This window comes from Schistocerca piceifrons, chromosome 5 (assembly GCF_021461385.2).
Source record: "Schistocerca piceifrons isolate TAMUIC-IGC-003096 chromosome 5, iqSchPice1.1, whole genome shotgun sequence".
NCBI lineage: Eukaryota > Metazoa > Arthropoda > Insecta > Orthoptera > Acrididae > Schistocerca > Schistocerca piceifrons.
The window spans coordinates 39,032,035-39,043,273 of record NC_060142.1 but is presented as its reverse complement, the minus strand read 5'-3'; positions in this window follow the sequence as shown (position 1 = coordinate 39,043,273).

The following is an 11,239-nucleotide window of genomic DNA, read 5'->3' as shown; positions in this document are numbered from 1 at the left end:
CTGAACTGCTACATTGTCACTCCGTACAGTTACTGTAGAGAACACTACCAGACTTTCAGCTTTACTGCCCCTGTCAACCTAGCCCTATTTAGCCCGCTGCCGCGCTCGGTTGGCATACCCCCAGTCGCACTCCGCGCCGGCTAGCCGCGACTTACGTGTGTCCTGCGTCATGTCCCGCCGGGCGGCGACTGGCGACTGCTGGTGCGTCTGCTCGGCGCTGCTCGGCCGTCGTCGCCTCGGCGTCGTGGTCGCGCGCGCAGCCCGCCGCGCCGTTTTATGCGCGCACCGCGCGGCCCGGGGTGGGGGCGCGAGCCGCGCTCCCTTTGGCCGGCGCCGCCGCGGCCACGCCCACCGTCCCCCACCACCGCCGCCGCGGGCCGGAAGCCGCCGCGAGCTGCGACCGCCCACATTCTGCGCGCCGGACCCTGCCTCGCTCCGACATCACTTTCTTTCAAAATACTCGGAAAAAATAGAACGAAATAAATTACATCCAATAGCCCCCACAATTCGTCCATCACTCAGTTACGCCACGATTTTTGCGCCCCTTCACACCCTCTTGCATCCTCCGCCCGGGGACCGTACGTTTCGTGATCACCAGTTATGCGACCGCCATCGACAGAGAACAGGTGCATGCGCACACTCGGTAAAAAAATGTGGATTTCCACTACAACCAACGAGCCCTCGTATAGCCCTCGGACGGACAGTTACACATATTTTCTAACCAATGGCTATTTGAGACAACACACTGTTGTCGCATATCATTTCTGCGTTTAATAACATGCTCTTTAATTACTCCACTGAAATGTGGATAATATCCTCCTACTCTTTAATGGAAATAGTGACGAAATCAAGAATGTCTTCAGCATATGGACAGCATGCATAACAGCGTCAAATTTACCACTGAAAATAAAGAGACAATAGCATGAACATCTTAGATATAAAGAAAGCTAAAGGTAATGGTATCCATTAATCTGACGTATTTCGTAAAATAGACATAAGCGACTTTATGATGCACAACTCTCCATGTCACCCACTGGCATATAAAACAGAATATTTTCACGCTATGGTATATCGTATGATTAGAGTTCCCCTCACTACAGAAAACAACAAGACACAGTTAAAACTGCAGCTCCAAATAATGGCTACAAACATAATCTAGTTAATAAAAAAACGGAAATGAGAAATAAAATTAGCGAAAGTAGATAGAACGAAGAAACATAAATTTTTTACACTACCATATATGGGAAACATTTTTTGTACAATAAATTACACATTTCGCAATACTACAAAAATTAGTTTCTGTACAGAGGTTGAACTAGGATCTAAGGCAATACGTGGAACAAATAAGCCTCAGATATACGACCAGTCAGGAATACAGAAAATGAAATGCAACAAATGTGCCATGTTCTGCACAAGACAAACGGGAAGAAAATTTACTACACGATAGAAAAAAGAAATAAATGTGTAAAATGGAGTGAAAAAACCTATCCACATTAAGTATGGAGCTTAGAGAAAATCAAAACTCTACACACTGATCTTTCCGTTCTTTACCGAGCCGAAAAAGGAAGCTAATTGTATATGAGCATCATGTAGGAAACAGAAAGCTACACACATTTGCAAAAAGACTCAAAAGTCACTCCAAACGAACAAACAGAACGAAAAAATAAAAAAAGTACGTTGAGAACATCGACACAGTTGTTATAGGTCACAGACAATTCAGAACAAAAGAGTTTTAAAATTTACTTTCAACATCAATCGATTTTCATCAAAGATAAAAATTTAAAAGTAAACCATATCTCTGACACTTAGGTCGACAATGTAACAACCATGAACAAATTCAACAATACAAACGTACATCATATTGTACTGATAATAGATTGATTATATTGAGGTACAGCTTGAAAATGAGCCATGCGTGAAACCTCTAGCAATTAATAAAAAACATATAAGAAAGCAGCTTTGGTGAACTATCAACAAAATACATTTTATGCAATTTGTAGCTACAGAACAGCAAGCAATACAAACATTCGGAATGTAATATTCACTATATCCCATGTCGACGACGAAGTTCAACTATGATTTCAATTGGCAATTTACGTACGTATTTTTTTATTCATTTATCGTATGGCGTGCATCGTAATACATACATATTTGTATAATAGTTAAGTCAGCATGGGCTACTTCATGTGCACATATACACGTTATGTAGCTAACTTAGTCACATATTAATATCCACTGATATAATCGCTCCCCTCATCTGTTGCTGCAAGTAAATTGATTAATAGTCCCTTCCACACCCAGTCTGGACGTGCTTTCACTATGAGTCAGGATGTTAAGACTTTCTGCTCCGTAGGCACATTCTGCATTTGTAGAGGACGTTGGCACTTCCGCCATGACCAGCGCGTATTCGGTTTAATGTCATCTACACTTTGCGTGATTGTTTGATACCAGCTGGCTTCTTTGTGACCCTGAACCTTTGACATTGTGGTGGGCGGTTCCCCTGTCAGTGTTGTTTCCAGACACTATGAACGTCAAAGTTTGAGTTCATAAGTTTTTTAGCTGCGACCAGTGCCTGTTCTCTCGATTTTGGCCTTCAGCAATCCAGGTCAGCTATGGCATTATGTATGAGTAGCAGAGGGTTAATCTTGTGGTGCTCCTTGGAAGAGCTGTTTTACGACGTCTATGGCTGAAGGACGACAGCCATGCGGTAGGGGTGGATTTTATTGCGCCGCTAATAGTGCGCATACTGACATTTAGTACCGTATTAACCTTGTTCGTGAGCTTACTATTAATCTGGACAGGGGCGCAGAATTCCTCTACCGAATAGACGATCCGAACTGCTGATAAGCGAAGTGTATTTGCTGTGGAGCCCCAAGATGTGCTGCGCAATTTACGGATGTGCTAGACCTCGTATTAAATGAAGACAGTCGCTTTTTGACTTTGAAACGACTTAATGTACTATAAACTGGATCTACACTATTGCAGGCTCATCACCATGTTTTATATGAACATTACTTTCCAGACTACGCGCAGTTTGAGTCTACGGTCATTCTGCTGGCAGAAAGGACTGAAATTTAGTCAAAACTCAACGAAATGTTTACGAAACGAAAATAGCGTAATGTTTTAAGATATATACACGGCACGGCGTCTTGGTATTCGTGAGAAATTCATTTCGACAATGTACGTTGTAGCTAGCTTACACGCATGCACGTGCACGCAGACACACACAGACAAACACACACACACACACACACACACACACACACACACACAAACACACACGCAGAGAGAGAGAGAGAGAGAGAGAGAGAGAGAGAGAGAGAGTATTTAGATGTATTTGGTTTTGTAGTAAGCAGGCACTGAACGTAAAATATTGTGTGTGTCTGTGTAAAGGCTGGATAAAAATTACATTAATCAAATGAGAAACATAAGTATCTTCTTAAACGTTTCCACCGGCCGGAATGGCCGAGCGGTTCTAGACGCTACAGTCTGGATCTGCGTGACCGCTAGGGTCGCAGGTTCGAATCCTGCCTCGGGCATGGATGTGTGTGGTGTCCTTAGGTCAGTTATATTTAAATAGTTCTAAGTTCTAGGGGACTGATGACCTCAGAATTAAGTCCCATAGTGCTCAGAGCCATTTGAACCATTTTTTTAAACATTTCCTTAACTCACGCCTAAATTTCCGTTTTCTCCACCAGAACCAAGAACCTAGGTCCAGACAATAACGTTCCTGTTACACATCCATCCGATAACGAATCTGTAGTGGCACCAAAATCAGTTAATGGTACAATAAATCGTATCAGATTTACAAAGAGACTGGTTGCATATCATACCTAGGTAAACCGCCGGTTAACAATCTTCAATGAGGCAAGTTTCTCGTGTGCGGAATGCCATCTTCGGTACGAATCACAAAAATTGCAATCGAATGTAGAAAACAAACAATAAAAGCGCATGTTAGAGTAGCTTTTGTCTCCATAATATTGCATGCAGGGTGTTCCAGGAGGGATGTTCAACATTCAGCGATATGAGAGGAATGATCATTCAAAGCAAAAAAAAGTCTAATAAACATGGGCCCTAAAATGCAGTCCTCAAGAGCTATGAGCACTTGTTCACTAGCAGAGAGATGTTGCACACTATCGAAGATGAAGTGCTAGTAGCTCTTGAGGTATGCGTGAGACCACGTTGACTGCACTTTGTGCTTTGAATAATCGATCCATCACATCGCTGAGTGTTTACCATTCCTCCTGGGACACGCTGTACACGATAGCCTCCTTCTGCGAGGTTCCGAGCACATTTAACGTGAGAATCAAATTCGTTACGTCGCTTGTGATGTATTTTCGCCTGCAAGTGTATTGTCACTGCTTTGTGCATCACCCGTGATATACAGCGTATACCGTTTTCTGAAATTTAAGGAGGAAAGTAACTTTTCGCATGATGTGACGCCGCCAAGTCGTTAAGTAGCTTTTGAAACTCGGACCTTAAAAATAATGCTAGAGTACGAGGGCCGTTCAATAAGTAAAGCCCCACATCTTTTTTCTCAGAACATATTTATTGTTAAGAGTCAGAATTTGGTGACAATATACATCAAAATGCCTAAGCAGGGATGGCTAGAGGACAAATGTAAGGATGTAGAGGCCTATCTCACTAGGGGTGAGATAGATACCGCCTACAGGAAAATTATAGAGACCTTTGGAGATAAGAGAACGACTTGTATGAATATCAAGAGCTCAGATGGAAACCCAGTTCTAAGCAAAGAAGGGAAAGCAGAAAGGTGGAAGGAGTATATAGAGGGTCTATACAAGGGCGATGTACTTGAGGACAATATTACGGAAATCGAAGAGGATGTAGATGAAGATGAAATGGGAGATATGATACTGCGTGAAGAGTTTGACAGAGCAATGAAAGACCTGAGTCGAAACAAGGCCCCCGGAGTAGACAACATTCCATTGGAACTACTGACGGCCTTGGGAGAGCCAGTCCTGACAAAACTCTACCATCTGGTGAGCAAGATGTATGAAACAGGCGAAATACCCTCAGACTTCAAGAAGAATATAATAATTCCAATCCCAAAGAAAGCAGGTGTTGACAGATGTGAAAATTACCGAACTATCAGTTTAATAAGTCACAGATGCAAAATACTAACACGAATTCTTTACAGACGAATGGAAAAACTAGTAGAAGCCAACCTCGGGGAAGATCAGTTTGGATTCCGTAGAAACACTGGAACACGTGAGGCAATACTGACCTTACGACTTATCTTAGAAGAAAGATTAAGGAAAGGCAAACCTACGTTTCTAGCATTTGTAGACTTAGAGAAAGCTTTTGACAATGTTGACTGGAATACTCTCTTTCAAATTCTAAAGGTGGCAGGGGTAAAATACAGGGAGCGAAAGGCTATTTACAATTTGTACAGAAACCAGATGGCAGTTATAAGAGTTGAGGGGCATGAAAGGGAAGCAGTGGTTGGGAAGGGAGTAAGACAGGGTTGTAGCCTCTCCCCGATGTTGTTCAATCTGTATATTGAGGAAGCAGTAAAGGAAACAAAAGTAGGTATTAAAATTCATGGAGAAGAAATAAAAACTTTGAGGTTCACCGATGACATTGTAATTCTGTCAGAGACAGCAAAGGACTTGGAAGAGCAGTTGAATGGAATGGATAGCATCTTGAAAGGAGGATATAAGATGAACATCAACAAAAGCAAAACGAGGATAATGGAATGTAGTCGAATTAAATCGGGTGATGCTGAGGGAATTAGATTAAGAAATGAGGCACTTAAAGTAGTAAAGGAGTTTTGCTATTTGGGGAGCAAAATAACTGATGATGGTCGAAGTAGAGAGGATATAAAATGTAGGCTGGCAATGGCAAGGAAAGCGTTTCTGAAGAAGAGAAATTTGTTAACATCCAGTATTGATTTAAGTGTCAGAAAGTCATTTCTGAAAGTATTCGTATGGAGTGTAGCCATGTATGGAAGTGAAACGTGGACGATAAACAGTTTAGACAAGAAGAGAATAGAAGCTTTCGAAACGTGGTGCTACAGAAGAATGCTGAAGATTAGATGGGTAGATCACATAACTAATGAGGAAGTATTGAATAGGATTGGGGAGAAGAGAAGTTTGTGGCACAACTTGACCAGAAGAAGGGATCGGTTGGTAGGACATGTTCTGAGGCATCAAGGGATCACCAATTTAGTATTGGAGGGCAGCGTGGAGGGTAAAAATCGTAGAGGGAGACCAAGAGATGAATACACTAAGCAGATTCAGAAGGATGTAGGTTGCAGTAGGTACTGGGAGATGAAAAAGCTTGCACAGGATAGAGTAGCATGGAGAGCTGCATCAAACCAGTCTCAGGACTGAAGACCACAACAACAACAACATGTCTTGTCCATGTCCTTTTTTTCTACGAAGCCTCCATCACGTTCTATGGCCGTGCGCCAAAGTTGTGGAAGAGCATGCATTTCCTGCTGGGAAAAGCTCTTGTCCCGTAGGCGTAGCCATGTTTCCACTGCATGACTGACACTCTCGTCATCTTCAAAGTGTATTCCCCGTAGAGAATCTTTAAGTTGTCCAAAGAGATGGAAGTCCGATGGTGCCAGGTCTGGACTGTTGGCTGGATGAGGCAATAAAGTCCATCCCAGTTTGACGATGTTATCCCTTGTTCTCCGACTTGCGTGTGGGCATGCGTTATCGTGTTGGAGCAAGATTTCTGCTGGATTCTTGTCCGATTGAACATGTCGGAAACCGTCCTTGAGTTTATTCCGAGTCTCACGTATGCTTCTGAATTGATGGATGACTCTCTTGGCATCACATCCATGAGGATGACGCCATCACAGTCCCACAAGGCTGTCACCATGACTTTTCCAGAAAAGGAGCTTGTCTTGAATTTCTTCTTTTGTGGTGAATGAGGATGATGCCACTCCATGGACTGCCTCTTTGTTTCGGGCGCAAAATGGTGCACCCATCTTTCGTTCCCCGTAATTATATTTGACTGAAAGGCCTCTTCGTCGGTTTCAAAACGCTCCAACAATTCAGATGAAATCGCCTTTCTTTGGGTCTTGTGCTCCGCTGTGAGCATTCGTGGAACACATTGTGAGCACCTCTATGTATATCCGAGAGTCTCGATCATTGCAGGCTCACTTCCAATGCTGACCGACAACTGTAGAGCCATTTGTCGAGTTGTGATGCTCTGGTCGGCACCAGTAATGGCATCCGCACGATTGAGCAGTGGCTGTGACAGGATGTCCCGAGCGTGGCTGATCATAGAGCTCTGTTTCTGCATTTTCTGAGGCTGTAACTTTCTTTACCCATTTCCCAACTGTACACCTATCAACTGCAGCATCGCCATACACTGCACACAAACGTTTGTGGATGTTCACCACCCTTCCTTTTTCTGCACACAAAAATTCAATAACAGCACGCTGCTTGTAACATGAGTCCTACGTAGATGCCATTTTGAGGCTGCACTACGGCTCTGCCATCTGCCAGAACGGTTGGAAACTTCACCGGCACACAGAACAAACATCAAATGTGTAGCACCAACAAGGAAGTTTGTCTATGTATATTAACGGCTTTTTAAAAAGATGTGGGGCATTACTTATTGAACGAGCCTTGTATATTACAGAAGCCAGCTGGAAGAATCGAAATGAGAGGAACAGAGATGACACTTTTGTTCAAAGCCAATAATTACATTGTAGTCACTGCGATTCATGATCTCAACATTACAAAAGGCAGGACATGGTTCTTAATAGAACGTGTGATTATCATAGACACCCCCTCACCCCCCGGTTGCTCCTCTCCTCTCCCATCCCTACCCCCTGCCCCGTCTTCACCGTTGTGTCCTCCCTACCCTCCATCTCTACACCCTACATCTCCTTTCCCAAGGTGGCTTCCATCAACTCCCCCTCCCAGATGATGCCCTCTCTCCCTCCATTTACCCCTCCTATCAACTCTGATCCTCACTCCCCCTCCTTTCCTCTGTCCTTTTCCCGGGCTCCCTCTCCCCCCCTTCCATCCTCTTTCTTCCCCACCTCCCCTCTCTTTGCCCCCTTCTCTCCCCCGTGTCCTTTTACATTTCCCTCCTCTGCCTCCTCTCATTCCCTCTCGCGTCTGCCCTTCTCCCATCTTTATTAGTCCTCTCCCTCCTTGGTCCCCCCCCCCTTTTCGTTTTTTCCTCTCCTCCCTCCTTGTTTTTCCCCCTACTCCAGGTCCCCCCCCCCATCTGCCTTGGGTCGGGAGTGCCATCTTTGTGCCGCCTTTTTCGTGCAGTGTTTTACAGTGTGTTTTTCCAGTGCGTGCTCCGTGTTGTGTCTTTTGGGCAGTGTAGCGAACAGCCATCATACTGTCGCTGGGTGTGCTTTTTATCACTTGCGAACAGAAACCAGACTGTCGCCATGTTTTTTAATTGTGTGTCTACTATGTTACTTGTCTGATTCCTGTGTATTTTATCAACATTGCCGTCCCCTTTTGCTTTCTGTTTTAACTTTCCGCATTTTTACGCCATTTTCCACTTTAAATCACCATTTTATCGCCTGTTTTTTCTTTCTTCTTCCTTTTTTTTAAAAAAAAAAGTCTGTAGGCTGTAGAGCAGCGTAGTAAGCTGCTGCCAGCCCGCCCCCTTCGGGGGGAATTGAAAATCAATAAAGAAAAAAAAATCATAGACGACCCGTTTCCACCACTCATATCCCGTCGAGTACGAGTGGGATGCCTTAGACAGAAGTATTGCAGCACATCCCTATTGAAAAGTTCTTTAAAATTCGATCTTTAGATTACCGTTACGATGAACGATAGTGGAACGATCTTTAAATAATTTTCTTTTAGATTACATTGGATGAAAGTGTAACGTTCTTTATAATTTAATCTGCTTTGTAGTATATTACGTGAATGAAAGAATGAAGAGTTTGAGCAACTGATTTTGCTTACTAACGTACAGGGCTATTACAAATGATTGAAGCGATTTCATAAATTCACTGTAGCTCCTTTCATTGACATATGGTCACGACACACTAGAGATACATAGAAAAACTCATAAAGTTTTGTTCAGCTGAAGCCGCACTTCAGGTTTCTGCCGCCAGAGCGCTCGAGAGCGCAGTGAGACAAAATGGCGACAGGAGACGAGAAAGCGTATGTCGTGCTTTGTTGGTTGGTTGGTTGTTTCGGGGAAGGAGACCAGACGGCGAGGTCATCGGTCTCATCGGATTAGGGAAGGACGGGGAAGGAAGTCGGCCGTGCCCTTTGAAAGGAACCATCCCGGCATTTGCCTGGAGCGATTTAGGGAAATCACGGAAAACCTAAATCAGGATGACCGGACGCGGGATTGAACCGTCGTCCTCCCGAATACGAGTCCAGTGTCGTGCTTGAAATGCATTCACATCAGTCAGTCATAACAGTGCAACGACACTTCAGGACAAAGTTCAACAAAGATCCACCAACTGCTAACTCCATGCGGCGATGGTATGCGCAGTTTAAAGCTTCTGGATGCCTCTGTAAGGGGAAATCAACGGGTCGGCCTGCAGTGAGCGAAGAAACGGTTGAACGCGTGCGGGCAAGTTTCACGCGTAGCCCGCGGAAGTCGACGAATAAAGCAAGCAGGGAGCTAAACGTGCCACAGCCGACGGTTTGGAAAATCTTACGGAAAAGGCTAAAGCAGAAGCCTTACCGTTTACAATTGCTACAAGCCCGACACCCGATGACGAAGTCAAACGCTTTGAATTTTCGGCGCGGTTGCAACAGCTCATGGAAGAGGATGCGTTCAGTGCGAAACTTGTTTTCAGTGATGAAGCAACATTTTTTCTTAATGGTGAAGTGAACAGACACAATGTGCGAATCTGGGCGGTAGAGAATCCTCACGCATTCGTGCAGCAAATTCGCAATTCACCAAAAGTTAACGTGCTTTGTGCAATCTCACGGTTTAAAGTTTACGGCCTCTTTTTCTTCTGCGAAAAAAACGTTACAGGACACGTGTATCTGGACATGCTGGAAAATTGGCTCATGCCACAACTGGAGACCGACAGCGACGACTTCATCTTTCAACAGGATGGTGCTCCACCGCACTTCCATCATGATGTTCGGCATTTCTTAAACAGGAGACTGGAAAACCGATGGATCGGTTGTGGTGGAGTTCATGATCAGCAATTCATGTCATGGCCTCCACGCTCTACCGTCTTAACCCCATGCGATTTCTTTCTGTGTGGTTATGTGAAAGATTTAGTGTTTAAACTTCCTCTACCAAGAAACGTGTCAGAACTGCGAGCTTGCATCAACGATGCTTTCGAACTCATTGATGGGGACATGCTGCGCTGAGTGTGGGAGGAACTTGATTATCGGCTTGATGTCTGCCGAATCACTAAAGGGGCACATATCAAACATTTGTGAATGCCTAAAAAAACTTTTTGAGTTTTTGTACGTGTGTGCAAAGCATTGTGAAAATATCTCAAATAATAAAGTTGTTGTAGAGCTGTGTACTTTAAAATATCTCTTCTTTGTAATACTTTGAATGATTGCCTGAACTGTAAATGCATACATAACTGCAGTTGTGTAGCGTGTCGTAACTCACGTGGTGTACTTACTCTGAGTTATTGTTAGCAAAAACTTTATACGAACTGACTGGGCAATGCAACACCCAATACCAATAATGAAATACAGTCACTACAAAATACGTTCAGCCCCTTAGGTACTGAATCCTCTGGCCCTGTTCAAAACTGATAACTTTGGTCCCTGTGCACATAACAAATAAATTAAACTGTCTTACCTCTAAAGCAGCAAAGGTGGAACGCGATATATTCAGGTCTCTCATAAGAAAATAAAATATACTAGCTACAGGCTCAGCGGTGTGCAATGGTGACCGTATTACTTTGAAACGTACATGAAATTCTTTTGGCTGATAAATGAAAATATTTAAGAAAAATCCAATGTCTTTGAAAAACATGTGGCCTGGACAGGGAGCCCACAATATGGGGTGAATTACTAACATTGACTTTTTCAATAGTGAAATTATATTAGAAATTAAGTTTGACATTCCAAAACATCTGACAATTAAAATTACACCACTCAGAAAAATTACATGCTTTTTACAAATTTATTCTCAAACAATGAGATATGTTCAACATTGTTCACGTCTGGGGAGTTTGGTGGCCAGTGGAAGTGTTTAAACTCAGAAGAGTGTTCCTGGAGCCAATCTGTAGTAATTCTGAACGTGTGGGGTGTCACATTGTCCTGTTGGAATTACCCAAGTCCGTCAGAATCCA